The sequence below is a fragment of the Glycine max genome, chromosome 10, assembly GCF_000004515.6.
Source record: "Glycine max cultivar Williams 82 chromosome 10, Glycine_max_v4.0, whole genome shotgun sequence".
In the NCBI taxonomy this organism is placed as follows: domain Eukaryota; kingdom Viridiplantae; phylum Streptophyta; class Magnoliopsida; order Fabales; family Fabaceae; genus Glycine; species Glycine max.
In genome coordinates, this window is record NC_038246.2 from 24,649,483 (window position 1) to 24,672,051 (window position 22,569).

General features: G+C 40.4%; 1 non-coding gene across 1 annotated transcript; it reads left to right on the top strand.

The window, feature by feature from the left end:
* The first annotated feature begins 21,955 nt into the window (after positions 1-21,955).
* LOC112998201 (small nucleolar RNA R71) lies at positions 21,956-22,062 on the top strand. The gene has a single exon (XR_003263241.1). It is a non-coding gene; the product is annotated as a small nucleolar RNA R71 (small nucleolar RNA).
* Positions 22,063-22,569: the final 507 nt, after the last annotated feature.

Sequence of the window (22,569 nt, forward strand, 5' to 3'; positions counted from 1 at the left end):
TTAACCGGGGAACACTCAGGATTTAGAGGTAATCTGTGTTGTACGATGCCAGAACTCAAACCGGGCATATCTTGGTACGACCAAGCAAAGATGTCTTGGTAGTCTTTTAGCAGAGCTATCAATTCTTCACGGATGGGTGCGGCCATACCCATGCCTATCTTTACTTTCTTTTTCACACTGTCGGTTCCTAAGTCCACTAGTTCTGTCTCTTCTTGATGAGGCCCCATCTCTTGGTCCTCATGGGCGACTATCTTCTCCAACTCCGGGGGAATTCCCACATCTTTGTCCTCTTCACCCTCCGTCTGATCTGTTTCTTGCTTGAAATCGATGGTCGGGTCTCAGGTATTAGTACCTTCGAGGGACTCGTCGTCGGATCTGGCGTTTTAAACGTAAAGAAATAAGCATGCAAATGAATGAGAATGGGTAGAGACGTAGGAACAGATGAAGAAAGATCTTTACATTATAAATTTAGGAACAAAAGACATAATTCCTTAACAAAAGGAAACTCTGAAGCCTAGGCCCAACCGTAGAGTTTAAAAGCCACAAAGGGTTACATTATGCTTGTCGCGTAAATGCCCGGGAGCTCCTCCACTCGCCAATTTCCTAGTCAGAAACCAGGAGGGCATGGTCGTACCAAATCCGACCCACTCGGAGAATCATCTTTGCATATCGCAACGACTTGGCCTTCGTGTCCTAGGCCCGCGCTTATAAAGCTCCCATTGATGTGGTAGGGCGGGCCCCCTTCGACTTTCCGTCCCAATTGCGAGCCTTGGCTTCCGCTCTTCCTTCCCGCAAAACTTTTTCTTATGTCCGCCTGTGTGGGTTTATAGCCTAACCCAAACTTCCCACGATTTCCTCTGGTGCTTATCAGGCTGGTTTTGCCGCCATTGTTCTTGCTTAAACCCATTCTGGGCTTGTAACCATTCCCCAACATCACCCGGGCCACCATCATTGTCGTACCGGACAAGCAAGGCTTCCCAGAGAAGGAATCTATGGAGGTAATGCTTACTACCTCAAAAGATTGGAAGGCTGTTTCTAATGACTCCTCCGCGGCCTCCACATATGGCATAGAGGACGGGCAACTTACCAAGATGTCTTGCTCCCCCGACACAATAACCAAATGCCTTTCTACTACAAACTTCAGTTTTTGGTGGAGTGTAGAGGGAACGACTCCCACCGAGTGGATCCACGGGCATCCCAAAAGACAGTTGTAAGCCGGGTTAATATCCATTATTTGAAAGGTAACCTGACAGGTATGGGGGCCTATCTGTACAGGGAGGTCGATCTCTCCCCTAACCTCTCGGCGGGTGCCGTTGAAGGTACGAACCACCATGAACTTGGCTTTAGATGGGAAGCGTTAAACGGTAATTTCTCCAACGTGCTTTTGGGCATTACGTTTAAACTGGAACCATTATCGATGAGCACCTTGGCCACGACGTGGTCCATGCATTTGACTGATACATGCAAAGCCCTGTTATGCCCTCTCCCCTCGGCAGGGATTTCTTCTTTAGCAAAGGCGAGATAGTTGTTGGCGGTGATGTTATTGACGAGTCTTCCAAAGCCTTCTACAGAGATGTCTTGGGCTACATGAGCTTCGTTCAAGACCTTTACTAGCAAGGTCCGATGAGGCTCAAAGCTCATGAGCAGTTCCAAAAGAGAGACCCTGGCTGGGGTTTTGTTGAGCTGCTCAATGACCTTGAACTCGCTTTGCTGAATAATGCGGAGGAACTCGCCTGCCTCCTCTAACGATACTTCTTTCTTGCCACAGCCATCCTTTTTCTCCGGAAGACCTTTCACTGGAATATCCTCGCTCGAAGTGGGGATCATTTTGTCATTTTGTCCTTTCGTTATTTTTGCCTTCCCTTTATCGTTTGCGGGTTGTGTCGGTAGGTCAGGGGGTGCAAACACGCAACCGCTGCGGGTCACGCCGCTTAGCCCGGTGATATTGGTCACTTTGGCTGACAACGAGCTGATGTCGGTGGCCTCTTCCTTCCTTTCGCTTGGAGGCGCATACCTCCACGGAACTGCGTGGCTGTTTCGGTATGGAAACAAAACAGGTTTAACTACCGAGGGGTATTGGGGCATTTGGGGAGTTGCGTCTCTGGTGAAATATACCACCAAAGGCTTAGGCCTTCCAAAACTTCTCTCATCTACGGACTGCATACATATATGCTGCTCTTCACTCCCCTCATCGCCGACTTCCAGCCGGCCTCGATCTATCATCTGTTGCAAAAGGTCCTCCACTGCTAAACATGTTTCCATGTTATGTAGGTCGTCGGGATGCAACAAACAGGAATCCTCTTCATGCCCACCGTGGGGAATTACGCCCCCCTTTTGTAGGGCCTTGTAGATAAACCTCCTGGAGGTCGTCACGTTCTTCAAAGGCTTGGACCTGCACGGCCTACCTGACTCGACGACATTAACTGCTCCCCCTCCATGATTGGCGAGCGGGTTCCTTTTCACGTTGGGCCGGTCCTCTTGAAACATCAGCCATCCGACGTCTATCAAATGTTGGACCTTGTATTTAAGGGCCATGCATTTTTCGGTGGAGTGGCCCGGGGTTTTCCCATGGTATGTGAGCGGGTTCCTTTTCACGTTGGGCCGGTCCTCTTGAAACATCAGCCCGGGGTTTTCCCATGGTATGCGCAAGTTGCGTCAGGGTCATACCACTTTGGGAAAAGAGGTTGGTAGATATTCCCGGGAGATATCACAGCCATCTGGTTGGCGATGAGGGACGGCAAAAGGTCTTCGTACGTCATTGGGATCAGGGTGAATTCTGGAATTGGCCACGAGGGAAAGTTCTTCATCGTGTTGGAATCGATGCCAAAGGGGGCATTGCCGGCCGGGCGAGTCGTGGTTAGAGCCGGAGCTTGGGGGGCCTCCCTCTAGATGGGGGCAGGCGCTCTAGGGTGTACGGGTGTTGAATTGGAAAAGTTCCCGGCGCGAGCTGAGAAGCTCGGGTGATGTTGCGCCTACTGATGGGTACCATGAGAGGTCTGTGGTGGCTTGACCCATGCAGGCGCCAAAGTGACGGCATGGGTATCTCCTTCCTTCCTTTTTGCCCTAGTTGCTCCGATCCTCCTAGCATTGGTACTTGTGGAGGAGATGTAATCGAACTTCCCTCTCTTCAAACCTACTTCGATTCTCTCCCCAGCGAATACCAAGTCCGCGAAACTAGAAGGCATGTAGCCTACCAACTTCTCATAGTAAAACACTGGCAAGGTGTCTACCATCATGGTAATCATCTCCCTTTCGACCATGGGAGGGGCCACTTGTGCTACCAGGTCTCTCCACCACTGAGCATACTTTTTAAAGGTCTCACGATATTGCCTAAGGAAGGCAGTATTCGGATCCTTCCAAGTACGGATGCGGGAAGCTTCCAGATTAGTGTACCAAATGACCGTGGCCCCAGCCAAGCTATCTTGGAAAAAGTGCATTAACAACTTTTCATCCCTAGAATGCGCCCTCATCTTGCGACAATACACATTGAGATGGTTCTTAGGACAAGTCGTCCCTTTGTACTTGTCGAAATCAGGTACCTTGAATTTTGGGGGGATGACGACGTCCGGTACCAAGAAAAGATCTGCCATGTCCGTGAACGGATAGTCGCCAAAGCCTTCAACAGCTCTCAATCTCTCCTCGATGAGATCGAGTTTCCTTCTTTCCTCCGCCGCCGGGGGTGGTCCTTTTGTGGACAAGAATATTGGTTGTGCTGTGAGGTTGTGCTGAGGCAATGTGTTGGGCGCCGGCCCCTCGATGGGGACCGGGGGGTAGAAATCAACGTCCCCTTGGGCATACTCTCGATGATCCTCGTGAACCTCGTCGGGCTGTCGAGGAGGCCTCCCTTCAAGGATGGGGGAACGGACATGACCCGCGTCATCACGCATAACTGGTGGCGTGTAATTAGGTGGTAATCCATAAGGGTAAGCCACCTAGTTGTATCCCAAATGGGGGTTGCTGATGTGCCCGAGTGTGCTCTTTTCTCGTCCTACCGTGTTTGGGAGAGAATGGTGCACGGTAGCTGGGAGAGTTGGGTCTGCTTTGGTAGCCGAACTAACAGCGGCAGCGGTGGCCACGTTATTCTCCATGAGTTGTCTCATTCCTAACATGGCCTCCATCGTGGAAGCCATTTGCTCTTTCAAAGCCGACACGTCGGCTTTCATCTGTTCCTGTGTCTCCTCTTGGTCACCCATTGTCCTAGATTTGGATCTGGTGCGATAGGGATGCCTTGGGGTGCATTTAGTTATGGCATTTTTTCCTAAAAAACCAAACGTGAGGAGTAGGTAAACAAAAATGAATGCATGCTAGAGATACAATGCCAGAGTAACTTGATTCGCACTGATTTTTGGAGTAAAAACGTGGGATAAACTAATTTCATTCAGAAAGTTATAACTAGTCAAGATATGAGCGACAATACAAACTTCCTAGCGGTTTCTAATTATATGGGCCATTAAGTCTATCATATGTTGACAATAGCTGAGAACTCCGTGGATCTCCTCGGGGGCGGAGTAGGTGTCCGCCATTGCTTTGGCCTTGGCTAGCAATCGGGGAAGTTCTTGACTCCCGTTCAAAGTAAGATCAAATCGGTCCATCCACATTGTTGCCTCTTGATGTAATGAGTCGATCACCCTTCCTCTAGCCTCCTTTTCCGCGTACACTTGGGCATACTCGTCCGCCACTTTATGCTCGTGGGCCGTGGCTAGATTTAGCTCTTCTTGGTACTTGCTGATGATGGCTAACATGTTGGTCTCTGTCTCGCATAAACGCTGAGACAAGCTTCTTTTGGACCTTGAGCAAGCAGCTGACTCCTCTTTCAAGACCATGTTATGTGCTCGTGATTGGTCTCTCTCTTCCCTTCGAAGCTTGAGCTCACTGTTGCTGCCCCATAAAGCTCCACGAAATTTGTCACGGCCATGCTCTTCCTTGCGAGCCCTCTTGGTTTCTTGTTGAAGGGCTTTTGCGTTAGCTGTATTTTCTTCTTGTAACCCGACACACTCTTTTCGGACGTCTGTAGCGACCAACTTGAATTTTTCTTTGGCAAGTCTTGCTTTTCCTAGTTCTGTTTTTAGAGCTCGGACTTCTTCATCCTCTTCTAGAGCTTCGAAGCTTTCTTTGTCGATAATCTTTAACTTGGAGAGCCAATCTAACCCTCGTGTACGAACTTTCAGCCATTCATGATAACCACCGATGATGCCATTACGAATGCCCCTAATTTCTTTATCTTTCCTTAACGGGCTTTCCTACGCCTTATGGACTGTTTGTATAATCTTGAAACTTTGCGCACCGAAATCTCTCACAAGGAAAGGAGAGAGGCTCTCTTCAATCGATGCTCCCCTCATAGGGTACCTTAACTGTCTTATAGCAAGTGTAGGATTGTAGTTAATACAACCCCTCGTCCCTATCAACGGAATGTTTGGGTACTCCCCACATGAGAAAAGGACTCCCTCCCTTCCTTCCTTCCATCAAGGAAACCAGCTGATTGTTCTACCTCCTATCCCAGCCAAGAGTTGGTCCCAATCTACTCTTCTCTTTTTGACACACGAGCAATGGCTTCGGAGCGGACATGGATGCCTTATGTCTTGCTGGAACAGGTGCGAAACCAACCATACACAAAGAGCGGGCAAGCAACAGATGATCCGTGTGCTACTCTTCTCGCACCTTCAGTCAAATGTATCAAATAAGTTCACCAAGACAGCTACCACCGGGCTTTCTTTTCTATGGTGATATGCAAGGAAAGCGTCAATTGCGGCTTGGTCCACCAAACCGTCCACGTTTGGAAAGAGGACAACCCCAAAGATTAGCAATGCTAATATGTCCAAAAACAGGACCCACTTCTCTTGATTCGCCATATCCCTTGCCTTGCCTTCTAAGTACTTCCGTGGTAGGCCCACTACGTCGTTTCGAGTTTGCTTTACACGATCCAACTCTCTTGCCGAATCCCTGACCACAACTGCAATCTTGCTCAAGAAGGGAAGAAACCCGGAGAAAAGATACGGTTTCCTTCCCCCAAGAGGACATCCTAGAATCTCCTCAAATTTTTCAACAGTCGGTACTAATTGGAAGTCTCCAAACGTGAGTGATACAACGGCTTCCGTGGATATCTCTGCTATGATCAAATCTAAAATCTTTCCATACGCCTTGCGGAAGGCTTGCATTTGGAGAGGTCTCATCAACCGCCCCAACTCCTTAATGTTGGTGATATCTAGGCCCTTAATCTTAACTTGATAAAACCTTTTTCCAGTTTGATTTGTTCCCATGTTTTACTAAAGTGAAACAAAACCCAGTGTGAATCAAAACTCCGACATCTATCATGGGTGGAATGGATGAATGCATAAAGAAATGCATATGACACAGATGCAATTTATGAATACGGGAGCCCGGGAAATTGTCTCCTTCTTAGATACAACGTCTTGGGGTAACACGGTGCACGACGTATGTATTTAAGAAGGTGACACGGACCTTCCGTTGGTTTGCCAAAGAGAGGGGATCAAGATGAAACCCGTGCATGATAAGGCACAACATGGGAATGTACATAGTACGACACTATCCACAAACAAACATAATCAAAGGGGTACACGACATTTGACTACATGCATGGCAGTATGGAAAATGACACGCAACGTGTTTGCTTCGTGCCCCTATTTTAGGGACCTACATGGGAAGGAGCTTAAAGGGCTTTTAGTGGTCATATCTCTCTTGATGGTCTCTAGAGGTATCATCCCCTTCGAAGAACATATTGCAGTAGTAGGGACCACTATCAACAATATGTTATCAAAGAGAAAAACTCTAGATGAGGATTCACTGTAATCAAGCTAGTCGGAGACCTAGCATGATCACAGATTCACCTCCACTCCTTATGTTCCCATGAACCCGAGTATAGGGCCCTTTTTCAACTCACCGTGTGTGCAAATAGTGTTGGTGTTTGTGTGCTTCAAATGAATAAATATTTACCTCATGCATACATTTTAAAACACACTAAAAGCATCAAAAGGGTTTATATACACAAGAACATAAGAAAAAAAAAGACAAAGAAAAAGAACAAAAGGGAAGTCATAGTAAAGAAAGCACACTGATTGATTGGCCTAACTCTCTAACAATGGTCCTCAGTGGAGTCGCCAACTCTCTCAACCTACCCTTAGGCGGGAGGGCGACGCGAGACTCACGGGTGCATCTTCCAAGGAAGGAAAACGCGTGGAGTCACCACCAACGTTTATTCGAGGAAAACGTCAAAAAAACCGAAAAAAGACTTGGTCTACGAATTTCAAGTGAAAGGTTTGGGAGTTGTATTTACACACGAGGAAGGTATTAGCACCCAACGCGTCCGTCACAAGGGACGACAGCCTTTAATTGAGTGTGCAAAGATGTCTTCAAATTGTTTTATTTTCCCTTTTTTTACGTTTTTATGTCTTTTTATACCTTTTTGTATTTTTTATCTTTTTGTGGTCGACAAGGGTTCTTGCAGAACTAAACGTTGGTTAAGTTGTTTTTATCTTTTTTTGCAAGATATATTTTAACCGAACAAAAGTCGTTTAAGGCATTGAACCTTTAAACGATCTTTTGATTTTTTAAATGGGGAGAAACGTTAAGGCGTTGGACCATTAACGATCTCTTGGTTTTTGAAAGGAGAGAAAACATTAAGGCGTTAGACCATTAATGATCTCTTGTTTTTTTGAAAGAGGTGACAAGGCTACGTGTTGATTTCAGGCTTTTAGAAACCCACGTTTAACCAATAAAAGCGGAAAAGACCATTTTAAGGCGTTGGACCTTAAAAATGGCTTTTTTAGGTGATGACAAAAGCTTGATTTATGAATTGATTTTAGCCTTAGTTTCACTTTGGTTATTAGTCAATTCGATAAAGAAAGAAAAATCCCAAAGAAAAACGTCCGATTGATTTTTTTTTAATATTTTTATTAAAAGATATTTTTTTGTTATTATATTATTATTTTGCCTCTTTTTGGTTTTAAATGTGGTTACGGCATGACAGAATGGTCGGATTTCATTTTAACAGAAATTAAAAGATATTACAATTCAAATGAACGGTGGAAATTTATTTTATTTTTTGATTAGGCGAGAAAGTAACTTTAATAAATGACTAAAGCACGTCAAAAGGGGGTACGGAAAGTAAATGGAATAAAAATAAAAGCATGCAAAACAAATGGGGACCACTAAGGGTACATAGAATGAATTGAAAAGTTCGATTTCGGGAACTTACCAGTTGAAGACTGAAGAACGACGAAGAACGAACGAACAACGATGAAGAACGATGGAAAACCTTCGCGAAATCGCCCTCGGAAACGTCTCGGAAGCGTTACGGAAGCACCTCGGCTTGGATTTTCTTCATGGAAATAATTTTTCTCACTAATTTTAAGTGATTCTCAAATACCAGGAGGGTTGAACATTTATGTTCTGCCCTCTTTCCCCTATTTATAGGGGAAAAGAGGGAGGTGGTTGCCACCCAGCTCGCCCAGGCGAGCTAGGTTGCTTCCACCAGAAGGCACCGCCTTCTGTTGGAAGATCCTGGAAGGCCCAAGTGGGCCTGATTGCTATTTGTACCCTCTGTTTACTAAATACACCCCCTCTGCCCTTTTTTGCCGATTCTTTTTCCGTAATGTTACGGAACTTTACGAATTACGTAATGATACTTGTTTTCTTTCCGTAATGTCACGAAACCTTACGAATTACGCAATCATCCCTTCTTTAGCTTCGGGAATGTTACGGAACTTTACGGATTGCCTAACGATGGGTGTCAAGTATCTCAAAGTGGTCAAGCGCGGGTCACATCCCAACAAACAGATGGTCCCCAGACGAAATTAGGGTATGACACTAGGTATACTTGGACTTTATTTCTTACTCACAAAAATGATGCATTTCATGCATTTATGAGACTTGCCAAAGTCATCCAAAACAAGAAATCATCTCAATTAGAAGTGATCATGGAAGTGAATTTGAAAACAAGGATTTTGAAATGTTTTGTGATGAACATGGCATAGAACACAATTTTTCTGCACCTAGGACACCCCAACAAAACGGTGTAGTAGAAAGGAAAAATAGTTCTTTAGAAGAAATAGCTAGAACTCTCTTAAATGATACTCCACTCCCAAAATATTTTTGGGCTGAAGCTGTCAACACCACATGTTATATTATGAATAGAGCCTTAATAAGACCCATTCTTAAGAAAACCCCATATGAACTGTTTAACAATAGAAAACCAAACATTGCTTATTTACATGTTTTTGGATGTAAATGTTTTGTCCTAAACAATGGCAAAGAAAAGCCTAGGTAAATTTGATGCTAAGGCGGATGAGGGCATCTTTCTTGGTTATTCCCTACATAGCAAAGCCTTTAGGACATACAACAAAACAACCATGACAATTGAGGAATCAATACATGTTTCTTTTGATGAAACTAATATTACCTCTCTGAGAAAGGAGTTTCTTGATGATATTGCAGATTCTTTGGAAGATATGCACAATCAAGAAAGGAATCTAAAAAGGAAGAGAAATGAAGAAAACAAGGATGTTCAAGATGACATAGCTCAAGAAAATGATGATCTTCCCAAAGAATGGAAAACCTCAAGAAATCATCCTCTTGACAATATCATCGAAGATATCTCAAAAGGGGTAACAACTAGACACTCTCTCAAAGATTTATGCAATAACATGGAATTTGTTTCTATGATAGAACCTAAAAACTTTAAAGAAGCCATAATAGATGATCAATTGATAGTTGCTATGCAAGAAGAGTTAAATCAATTTGAGAGAAATAATGTTTGGGAACTAGTTGAGAAACCACATAACTACCCCATTATAGGAACAAAATGGGTATTTAGAAATAAACTAGATGAAAATGGTATAGTAATTAGAAATAAAGCTAGACTAGTTGCAAAAGGGTACAACCAAGAAGAAGGGATAGACTATGAGGAAACCTTTGCACTTGTAGCTAGATTAGAAGCCATTAAGATGCTTTTAGCTTATCCATCTATTATGAACTTTAAACTATATCAAATGGATGTCAAGAGTACCTTCCTAAATGGTCTAATCCAAGAAGAGGTATATGTAAAACAACCTTCCGGGTTTGAAGACTCACAAAAATTAGATCATGTCTATAGATTAAAGAAAACACTTTATGGGTTAAAACAAGAACCTAGGGCTTGGTATGAAAGATTAAGTAAATTCCAATTAGAAAAGAATTTCATTCGAGGAAAGGTAGATACCACCTTATTCATAAAGAAGAAGGATAATGATATCTTATTGGTACAAATTTATGTTGATGATATAATCTTTGGATCTACTAATGAATCTTTGTGCAAGGAATTTTCTATTGACATGCAAAGTGAGTTTGAGATGTCCATGATGGGTGAGTTAAATTACTTTCTTGGAATACAAATCAAACAAACAAATGATGGGATCTTTGTCAACAAAGCAAAATATTGCAAGGAACTCATCAAGAGATTCAAAATGGAAAACTCAAAACACTTGACTACTCCTATAAGCACTGGTTGCTACCTTAACAAAGATGAGTCCGATCAACCCGTTGATGAAAAGCAATATAGAGGTATGATTAGATCTCTACTTTACTTATCTGCAAGTAGGCTAGATATTATGTTTAGTGTGTGCATGTGTGCAAGATTCCAATCAAATCAAAAGTTTTCACATCTAACTGCAGTAAAAAGAACGACTGTAGTAAAAAGAATCATAAGATATCTCTTAGGAACTATTAACCTATGATTATGGTACCCTAAGAATTCTTTATCCAATTTAATAGGATACTCAGATTCAAATTTTTCCGGATCTAAAACTGATAGGAAGAGCACTAGTGGTACATGTCAGTTCATAGTGTCTACTCTTGTTTCTTGGCACAACAAGCAGCAAAATAGTGTAGCATTATCCACAGCCGAAATAGAGTACATCTCTGCTGGTAGTTGTTGTGCACAGATCTTGTGGATGAAACAACAACTATCTGTTTATGGGATTGTATTAGACCATATTCCCATAAAATGTGACAACCCAAGTTTATGTACTTTAATAAATTTAGGTACTTTAATAAATTTAGGTGGATTTTGTAAATGATATTTGTTGTAAAATGTATCTCCTAAAATGTACTTTAATAAATTTAGGTGGATTTTGTGCCTTAAATTCATAGTTATATATATATGATCAAATTTTACTTGATATATCCAAGTTTATGTTATATCTCACTTAGCATTGAAATATTTAATTTGTAGGCACTATTTGTCTTGTTGTTTGCATCATGATCACGACATTCATTGCTAGACACTATACTGATCATCATCACAGGTACGAAAGTTTTTCATAAACTTTTGATGCTTATTTTTGTTATGAATGTTTTTGTATGTTGTTGTTTGTCATTAATGTACTTTGCTTTATATACAAATTTTTTTCATCATGAGTGAACCTTAGATTCCCATTTGAGATTGAATACAATGATTCTTGTGGACAGTTTGCATTAATCATTGTATTGAATCTTGAATTTTCCGTTTGGACAGTTTGGGAAAAGTCATATTTTTATGGTAGATTCATGCATTAAGGTTAAGATTATTTTGTTGAATTTGAATGAATTTTGAAACAATGCATTTCTAGTTGTTCTCTGAGTGTATACTTGATTGTTGGGGAATTAATGTTACAACTTTCATGTTGTGTACTTAGAGACCAATGCAAAATGCTGCCGAAATTTCTTCAAATTTAACAAAACAAGCTTAACCTTGACGTATGAATCTACCATAAAAATGTCTTCCTGAATGGGATAGGACCACACCTTAAATGAAAAAGTGAGATGCATGCATCGAATAACTTTTGGAGTATCACAAAGTTATTATTTAGATGGATCGAAGTTGGATGAAGGAAAGTCGCATGGGCCCTGTGTATGAGGAAGGTGTGGAACAGTTCCTAAAATTTGCTTTAGACAGAAGTCGACCGAATGAAAACGGGAAATTTTTTTTGTCCATGCATAAATTGTTTGAACGGGAGATAGAAAATACTCGATGACATATTGGAGCATCTGTTGTGAGATAGGATTAAGAAGAATTATACAATGTGGATATGGCAAGGTGAATTGACAGACATGCAGAGTGGGTCCCAATCTGAACCGTTTGATGTACAAATGGGAGATTGCTTGAAGGATATGATTCATGATCTTGGATAAGAGTCTTTTCAACAAGCACATGCCCCTATGTATGATACATTGGAAATTGATTCAAAGAAGCCTTTGTATCCGGGGTGCAAGAATTCCTTGAGCGATGTTAAGTCTGGTTAATGTGAAGGCCAAATATGGGTGGAGTGACAAAAGCTTTAGTTCACTACTTCTAGTAGTTCAAGATATGCTTCTAGAGGAAAACATGTTGCCAAAAAGTTACTCTCAGGCCAAGAAGATACTATGTCCGATGGGTATGGAGTATTATAAGATTCATGCTTGCCCTAATGACTGCATACTTTACAGACATGAGTTTCAAGAAATGCATAAATTCTCTAGGTGTGGGGTATCATGGTACAAAGTGAAGGACGATGACGAGTGTAGTAGTGACAAAAACTCAAAGAAGGGCCCCCAGTGAAGGTGTTGTGGTATCTTCCAATCATTCCAAGGTTTAAGCATTTGTTTGCTAATGGAGACAACACAAAAGACCTTACATGGCATGCAAATGGGAGAAACTACAATGGAATGATCTGTCATCCGGTTGATTCCTCCTAGTGGAAGAAGATTGATCATTTGTATCTGGGTTTTGGCAAAGAGGCAAGAAATCTTATGCTTGGACTAGCCACTGATGGAATGAATCCATATGGCAGTTTAAGCACTCAACACAGTTCGTGGCTAGTTTTGCTAGTAATTTACAAATTTCCTCCTTGGTTGTGCATGAAGCGAAAATACATGATGTTGTCTATGATGATATTTGGCCCAAGACAGCCAGGAAATGACATTGATGTTTATCTCAGTCCCTTGATTGAAGACTTGACAAAGTTGTGGGATTAGGGGGTTTTAGTGTTTTCGAAATGAGACTTTTCATTTGCGTGCAATGGTTTTTTGTACCATTAATGACTTTCCAGCATATGGGAATTTCAGCGGGTACAGTGTTAAGGGTCATCGTGCTTGCCCTATCTGTGAAGAAGACACAAGCTACATACAACTAAAGCATGATAGAAAAACAGTCCACACTACGCATCAACATTTTCTAAAACCTCATCACCCTTATCGGCGATTGAAAAAAGCATTTAATGGAAATCAAGAGTGATGTGCCATCATTTTCTTCTATTTTCTAAACCCTTTTTGCACCATTTTAATTACTGATTGGTCTTAATTGTCAATTAATCAGGCAGTTTTATTATTTGGGCTCATTTAGCTAATTTGATGTTTTTAATCTAATTTCAGGAATTAATGAAACATTGGGCTTAATCCGGATTTTGGTTATGGACTTGAAGAGGGCAAATTAAGCAGCGCTTACCTTAGTTAATTAGGAAATTTCGCAATTTTATTTTATGTTGTTCAGTGTTTATTTCATTTTGGGCCAGAGTATTGTAATAGGGCCCAGTGACTTTGAGTGACTCTTTTTAAATAGCAGCCTTGGGATTCGTGCAAGGCTATTCTGTTATGCTATTCATTATTCAGAGCTTTTGTTTTAGGGTTTTCATTTTTTCTGCTTTGATGCTACTGTTCACGTAATGCAATTTTACGTTTTCTACTTCTAATTACAATTTCGTTCTTGCTTCTTCTTCTACTCTCATTTACGTTTCTGTTCCATTTACATTTCTGTTCATTTACGTTTCTATTTATTTACGTTTCTGCTTCATGTTTCATTTGCGTTTTCTGTTTGAATCCATGGAAGGCTAGATTTTCTGGTGTTGTTTCCTTTTGAGGACGAAGCCCAACTCTCTTTGAGGTTTCGCTTGTAATGTGGTTTCCTGGCAGTTCTCCCTTCACCAGTATCCCAAATTCGTGAATATTAATCAGTGCACGCTTCGTGTTCGATTAATTGCCTCTGAGCCTAACTTGCGTTCATGCTTAATGGACGAAGGGCTAACTGGTGTATGTGGTGCCTAATCACGTATTGAAAACCCTAAGTTGATTTTCGCTTAGTAAATTGAAATAGGGTTGGATTAAGTGGTTGATTGTTAGGGACGAATTCTCAATAACCCAAGATAAGAGAATGGCTTCTGAATCAGAGGAAACAACCCGTTTTTAATATTAGTAGTTTCATATTCCAGTTTACTTGTTCTGCTCTTTAATCACAAAACAAACAACCTCCCCCCTCCCCCAATCATTACTGTTATTGCAAGTATATTATGAACATTTGGTTTGTCACTGCTCGTTGGGAAACGACCTAGGATCACTTCCTAGTTACTGCATTTTCATGTTTATTTGATTCGGGTATGGCCTCGATCAAAGAGCATGAAACTACGCCGATACTGTTAATTGGTGACTAGGTCTTCTAGTGGGTTCAAAACCTGAATAATATGTTTGGAAAGACCCAAAAAAAGGAAAAAAGTAAGACTTGCATATGAAAGAAAAGGTCAATTTTGTTTGATCTTTTGTACTAGTCTGATCTAGATGTTAGACATTGTATTGATGTTATGCATGTGGAGAAAAATGTATGTGATAGTGTCATTGGGACACTCCTTAACATTCAAGACAAGACGACCTATGGTTTGAATACTTATCAAGATCTAGATGAGATGGGTATACGATCACAGTTACATCCAAGGTCTGATGGTAAAAAAATATAATTGCCTCCAGCTTGCCATACTTTCTCCAGAAAGTAGAAGATAAGTTTTTGTCAGTGTTTGTGCCAGGTCAAAGTTCCATAAGGATACTCTTCAAATATTAAGAGCCTTGTGCGATTGAAAGATCTTGAGTTGGTAGGCTTAAAGTCTCATGATTGCCACGTCTTGATGCAACAATTTTTAGTCGTGGCTATACGAGACATTTTCCCTAACAAAGTTAGGCTTGCCATAACTCGGTTGTGCTTATTCTTCAATGCCATATGTAGCAAAGTCCTTGATCCTGTGAAGTTAGATGAGCTAGAAAACAAGGCTGCTATTATATTGTGTCAGTTGGAGATGTATTTTCCTCCTGCTTTCTTCGACATCATCGTGCACTTAGTTGTTCATTTGGTCAGAGAAATCAAATGTTGTGGTCCTATTTATTTGGGATGGATGTACCCGGTTGAGCGATACATGAAGATCTTCAAAGGGTATACAAAGAATCTACACCGTCTGGAAGCATCTATTATGGAAAGGTACATTGCAGAAGAAACCATTGAATTTTGTTCAGAGTACATTGAAAAAGCAAAACCTGTTGGGCTTCCCGAGTCTCGGCATGACGAAAGGGTGAGAAGTAAGGGTTCAAGAAGATTGCATTTAGATTTGCAACAAGCTCATTTGTATGTATTGAATAACAGTAATGAAGTTTTTCCATACATACTTCACCATGAAGGTTTAGTGAAGGAAAATAATCCAAAAAGGTCGAAGAACTGGGTCTTGAAAGAGCATAACAAGACTTTCCTGGATTGGTTTAAAGATACAATCTTTGCTGATGATAATGCTTATGAAACATTAAGAAAGCTAGCAGATGGGCCTAAAAGAAAAGTTATAACTTGGCAAGGATACGATATAAACAAGTATTCCTTCTATACAAAAGCCCAAGATGAGAAAAGTACAATGCAAAACAGTGGGGTTACCCTAAGGGCTGAATCTCAACACTTTGTTAGTGTACATGATGACAATCCCTGTGTAGCTTCCATGTCTTACTTTGGTTTTGTTGAAGAAATCTAGAAGCTTACCTATGTGAAATTCATTGTCTGTGTTTTCAAATGTTAGTGGGTTGACAACAATATTGATGTACGGACAAATGATGTGGGATTTACATTGGTAGATCATAAGAAACTCACTTACTAGAATGACACATTGATCGAGGTCGTACCCGAATCAAATAAATATTAAAAATGCAGTATCTAGGAAGTGATCCTAGGTCGTCTCCCAACGAGCAATGGTCAACCAAACGTTCATAACAGATAGTAATAAAACAGTAACGAATTGGGGGGAGGGGGGTTGTTTGTTTTTGTAAATTAAACAGCGAGTAAAATTGAATTAGAAAATATCATAATTAAAACACGTTGTTTCTCCTTGATTAACAAGCAAGTCTCTTATCCTAGGTCACAAGAATTTATCCTTTATCAATTCAACCACTTAATCCAACCCTAAATTAAATTACTAAGCGAAATTTAACATAAGGCATTCATTATGTGATTAAGCAACACATACACCAATTAATCATGAACGATCATTAAGCATGAACGTAAATTAAGCGCAGAGACAATCAATCAAGCACTAAGCATGCATGGATTAATAGCAACAAATAAAGAGTAATTGGTGAAGTGGAAAAACTGATCAGAATTTAATAGTAATAATAGAACCTCAAAGAAAGTTGTGCTTGATCCTCAAGAGAAAACAATGCTGGAGACTTAGTCTTCCATTAATCAGTAGAGAACAAAATTGCAGATTGAAGCAGCAAACGAAATTTTATTGCTACGTGAATAGTAAAAACTGGAATCGCAAAACCTAAATTTATTCTTTCTCTCCAAAACGAAAAATTGTCTAAAAGAAGAAGAGAAGCCTAAAACTAAAAACGAAAAAGGAGAGAGAGCCTAAAACTAGAACCTTGATGCTGTTATATAGTTTCAGCCCCAAAGCTTACAAATATGTTTTAAGTCCAAGCCCATAAATAAAATAAAATCTAGACAAGATAAGATAAGATTTGATAAAATAAAATCTAGACGAAATAAAATCTAGATAAGATAAGATAAGAAAATATCTAGATGAAATAATATCTAGATTAGATAAAATCTAGATAAGATAAGATTTGATAAAATTGTCTGCTCTCTTTAAGTCCAAGCCCAATTCCGGATTCAAGCCCAATTGCTTATAATTCTCCTGAAATTAAATTAAAAACACAAAATTAGTCCAATAAGCCCAAATGATAAAACTGCATAATTAATTTGACAATTAAGGCTAATCAGTAATTAAAATGGTGACTAAAAGGGTTAAGAAATAGGAGAAAATGATGACACATCAAATCCCCTCACACTTAGCTTTTTGCACTCCTGGGCAAAATAAAAAAAAAACAAAGCAAGGGACAAAACCAAAGACATTAAAGAGAAACAGACACAACAACAATTACATATTTCTCAATGAATCTCAAGGAATGAAAAGAATGGGTAACATCCAACACGTAAAGAGTTAAAGAATCAAGGTCGTCATGAAAATCATCCAAGCATCTCAAACATGGAAAAATAGTCAATCAGCTCAAGAATGAAAAGTGATAAAGCCTCACAAGATATGCACTCTATCTCTCAAGTGTCTAGGCTACTGTTTACTCTCAAAGCACCCATGAAAACAAACACCACATAGACTTGGCAAGACTCTAAAATTGACAACCACATCACAAACACATGCACATGAGGATCAAAAGGTCTTTTAAGGTTGTAATGGGGCCAAGGACAAGGTAGATGAAAGTATGGGATAGTAGCTAAAACCCAAAGGAACAGAGGAGCAATGGGGAATAAGTGGGAAGTAAGAAAAAGTAGTAAACCCCAAAACCAAAATTAAAAAGTAAACCCAAAACAAAATCAACCAAGTCCTTAAACCAATCCAAGTCTTCAAACCAAGACCTCATTTATTCAACTTCATTCTTTTTCTTATTTCTTCTTTTTTTTTTTAACGTGAACAAAACAGTAGCAATTGAAAGCATTTGAAAAATAAAGCAACGATTATGCAATATATGTATATACATCAAGCATGGCCAAAATACATCATCAAGCATGGCCAACAAAAATATATCATCCAATGAAACATACCCCCCCCCCCCCCCCCCCCCCTCACACTTTTTCCAAAACAATTCCAAAGCTCCAAAATTCCTTAAGGGTAGGGTGAAATCATGGTTTTTCACTTAAGGCTTGTAATGAGCTCAAAAAAAAGAAAGGGGAACATAGGCTCAAAGGGGCTATCAAAGGAATTAATTTAGGGTAGGCTCATTTGGCTAGAGGCTTGTAAGAATAAAATGCCAAAATCATCTCCCAACATGCATGTGAAGCAAGAAGTATCAACAAGAGTCAAGCCAAGGCTATTGTGCAAGCAATCAATGGGGCAAAACACACCGAATAAAATAGATGATGATGGCTCAAATTCTCACCAAGGGTAAATCTATCACTTTCAATTCGAACCTTCAAAACTAACTTGACATGCAGAGAAAAACAAGGATTTCAATTCACAAAATGCCAAGAAACTCCTATTTCAAAAACAATTACCCATTACCTGTACATAACCCAAAATTCAAAGAGGAACATGCAATGTTGTACACAAACATAAAACCAAAATAACAAAATTAACCTAGAACCTAACAAACTTAAACTAGAAAACCTAATAAAATTAAACTAGAATACCCAACAAAATTAAAGAACAATTTTCTCCCCCTCTCACACTTAAACAACACATTGTCCTCAATGTAGCACAATCATAAGATCAAGAACAATCAAAGCAATCAATACAATTTGGACCAGTGCAATAAAAGTAAAGAAGGAGACAGAAGAAAGAAAACTCCCTAAGTCATGGCGGAAGAGAAGTAGGGTGAAGTAAGGAGATCTTTTGAGCAAGGACAGCCCCCAATGCATAATTGGATGCATCGAACATTAGCTCAAATGGGGTTGTCCAATTAGGTGCCTGAATGATAAGGGTGGTAGTCACCGCACGCTTGAGGCAATCAAAAGCCTCTTTGCACCAGTCATCAAAATCAAACTCCACCTCCTTTTGCAGCAGACTGGATAGTGGAAGGGCCACTTTGCTAAAATCCTTGATAAAATGCCTATAAAACCTTGCATGACCAAGAAAATAACGAACCTCTCGCACGCAAGAGGGGTGAGGCAATTGTGAAATAACATTTATTTTTGTAGGATCTACCTTTATGCCCCTACTGGAAATGATATGCCCTAAAACTATACCTTGTTCTACCATGAAGTGACATTTTTCAAAATTCAGCACAAAGTTAGTTTCAATGCATCTACTAAGAACTCTATCCATACTATCCAAACATGTATCAAAAGAGGATCCATAAATAGTAAAATCATCCATAAGCACCTATATGCAACTCTCTAAAAAATCACTGAAAATGCTAAGCATACACCGCTGGAAGGTACCAGGGGCGTTGCTTAGGCCAAAGGGCATCCTCCTATAGGCAAAAGTGCCAAAGGGATAGGTGAATGTGGTCTTTTCTTGATCCTCAGGAGCAATATGAATTTGTAGATAACCAGAAAAACCATCAAGAAAATAGTAATGAGACTTACCTGCCAAGCGCTCAAGCATTTGATCAATGAAAGGCAAGGGAAAATGATTTTTTCTGGTTACCTGGTTCAGCCTCCTATAATCAATGCAGACTCACCAGCTGTTTTGCACTCTTGTGGGGATAAGCTCATCATTTTCATTCTTGACCACTGTGAGGCCTGTCTTCTTAGGAACCACTTGGATTGGACTCACCCACTGGCTGTTAGAAATGGGGTAGATGATTCCAACTTGCAAGAGCTTGGTCACTTCCTTTTTCACCATATCTAGAATGACGGGGTTGAGTCGCCGCTGTGGCTGCCTCACTGGCTTAGCTTCATCCTCTAACAGTATCCTAGGCATGCAGGTAGATGGTCTAATACCAGGAATGTCTGCTAAAGTCCATTCAATGGCTTTGTTGTGCTTCTTGAGAACTAGCAACAACTTCTCCTCTTGCTCAGCAGCAAGGGAGGCAGAGATGATCACCGGAAATTTTTCCTTGTCCTCCAAGTAAGCATATTTGAGGTTTGCTAGTAAGGGCTTCAACTCTGGTGTGGGTGGTGGCTGAACAGTGGGAGGAACCATGGTAGGAGAAGAAGAAGGTTCCTCAGCCTGTACCTCATAAAGCAAGTCAGAAGTATATGTACTTCCTGCAACATGGTTAGTGCATTCTGACTCTAAAAAATTAACATCAAGAGGTACAACACCCAGAAAATCAGAACTAGACTCAAATTCAGATTCATTCTTAGCATAAAAATCAGACACAAGATCAAATTCAAACTCAGATTTAGATTCAATGCATAAGGAATGACGAGTATGCAGATCAGATAAAATGGATGTTTCCTACCATAAAGAACAAAATCAAAATCAAACATATAATTATCAACAATATGATCAATTATCTCAACACAAAAAATAGAATGATCCTCAGATGGATGTTTCATGGCATCAAGAATGTTAAAATGAACAACAATATCACCAAATTCCATAGACAATGTGCCAGCATAAACATCTATCTTGGTTCGGGCTGTTTTCATAAATGGCCTGCCTAAAATAATTGGAACTGAACCATGGGAAAATCCCTCTTCCATATTAAGAACATAAAAATCCACAGGAAAAATAAGTTCACCAACCCGAACCAGCACATCCTCTATGAAACCTGTGGGGTAAGCAACACTTCTATTTGCCAAATGAATCACTACATCTGTAGATTGCAAAGGTCCAAGAGATAAAGAATTGAAAATGGACAGAGGCATGACACTAACTGATGCTCCTAGATCTAGCATGGCATTCTCAAATTTACTATTCCCAATAATGCAAGGTATACAGAAAATACTTGGGTCCTTACATTTCTCAGGAATGTGAGGAACAAATTTACCTATCAATGCTGACACATTTCTACCCATGTTAATCCTTTCATTGCCTATGAGCTTCCTTTTGTGGGTGCATAACTCCTTTAGAAACTTGGTGTATCTTGGAATCTGCTTGATGGCATCGAGTAGAGGTATGTTCACCTCTACTTTCCTGAAGGTCTTCAAGATCTCTTTTTCTGCTTCTTCCATCTTTCTGTTTGGAATTGCTCTAGGTGGGAATGGAAGAGGGATAAGAGGCTGTTGTAAGTCATAATTACTAGAAGAAGGTCCACCTGCATGAAATTTTTTGTTAAGAAGCTTTCTCTTTTGTGCAACTATCTCATCCTCTTTTTCAGATGTAGAATGAAGCTTGACAGGTTCAGGTGCAGGTGCTACTACTGTTGGAGGCACTTGAATTTGGTTGCCAGACCTCAAGGTGATGGCACTCACATTTTTTGGATTCTGCACAGTTTGTGAAGGCAATTTGTCAGAATTTTGGGATTGAGCTTGATTCATCTAAGTAGCCATCTGCCCTATCTGATTTGTCAGACTCTGAATGGAGGCTCTTGTCTTTTGCTGAAATTGTATATTCTGGATGGTCATTTGCCTCACTAACTCTTTTAAGGAAGGTTGAGGAGGGGCCTCAGTTGCTTGTTGTCTTTGTTGTTGTTGCTGCTATTGCTGCATTGGAGGAGGAACATATGGCTTGCTTGGACCAGCAGCATTCTGAAAAGGAGGGATAGACTGTTGTTGTTGTGGAGGACTTGTCCATCTCAGATTTGGATGATTCCTCCAACCTGGATTGTATCTATTGCTTGAAAGGTCATGATTATTCTATTGTTGTTGGTTTTGCTGCTGAGGAGGTCTATTATAAATGTTTGCAGCATAAGCTTCAGGTTGCTCATTGACTCCAGATTGCTGCAAAGAAGGACAAAGATCTGAATGGTGATCTGCAGAAGAACATAGACCACAGACTCTTGCAACAGGTGTAGATTTCTGATTCATGGCAAGATGAGTTACTAGGTTGACCAAGGCATAAAGTTTTCCTTCAAGCTTTTTATTTTCAGTAGATGAAGATGAATCCGTGGCCACCTCATGGACTCCTCTAAGAACAATAGCATCATTTCTTGCACTGAATTGTTGGGAGTTGGAAGCCATCTTCTCAATCAAATTCCTATCCTCAGCAGGGGCATATCACCAAGAGCTCCACCATTGGCAGCATCAATCATACTCCTATCCATGTTGCTAAGTCCCTCATAGAAATATTGAAGAAGGAGTTGCTCAGAAATCTAGTGGTGAGGACAACTTGCACACAATTTCTTGAATCTTTCCCAATACTCATATAAGCTTTCTCCACTAAGTTGCCTAATGCCTGAAATGTCTTTTCTGATGGCAGTGGTCCTAGATGTAGGGTAGAATTTCTCCAAGAACACCCTCTTAAGGTCATCCCAGCTGAAAATAGACCTGGGAGCAAGGTAGTATAGCCAATCTTTTGCCACTCCCTCCAGAGAATGAGGAAAAGCCTTTAGAAAGATAGGATCTTCTTGGACATCAGGGGGCTTCATGGTGGAACAAACAATATGGAACTCCTTAAGATTCTTATAAGGATCTTCACCTGCAAGACCATGGAACTTGGGCAGCAAATGTATTAGTCCAATCTTGAGAACGTATGGAACACCCTCATCAGGATATTGAATACACAAGCTTTCATAAGTGAAATTAGGTGCAGCCATCTCCCTAAGAGTCCTCTCATGAGGTGGAGGTTGAGCCATGTTCTCAGTATAAAAATTAGTAGTGGAATCCTCAAAATCAAAATATTCAGAATCACCCTCAACAGAATGCTCAGAATGCTTAAAATGCATAGAATGACTGTTGGATCGAATGGCCTCAGAATAATTAAG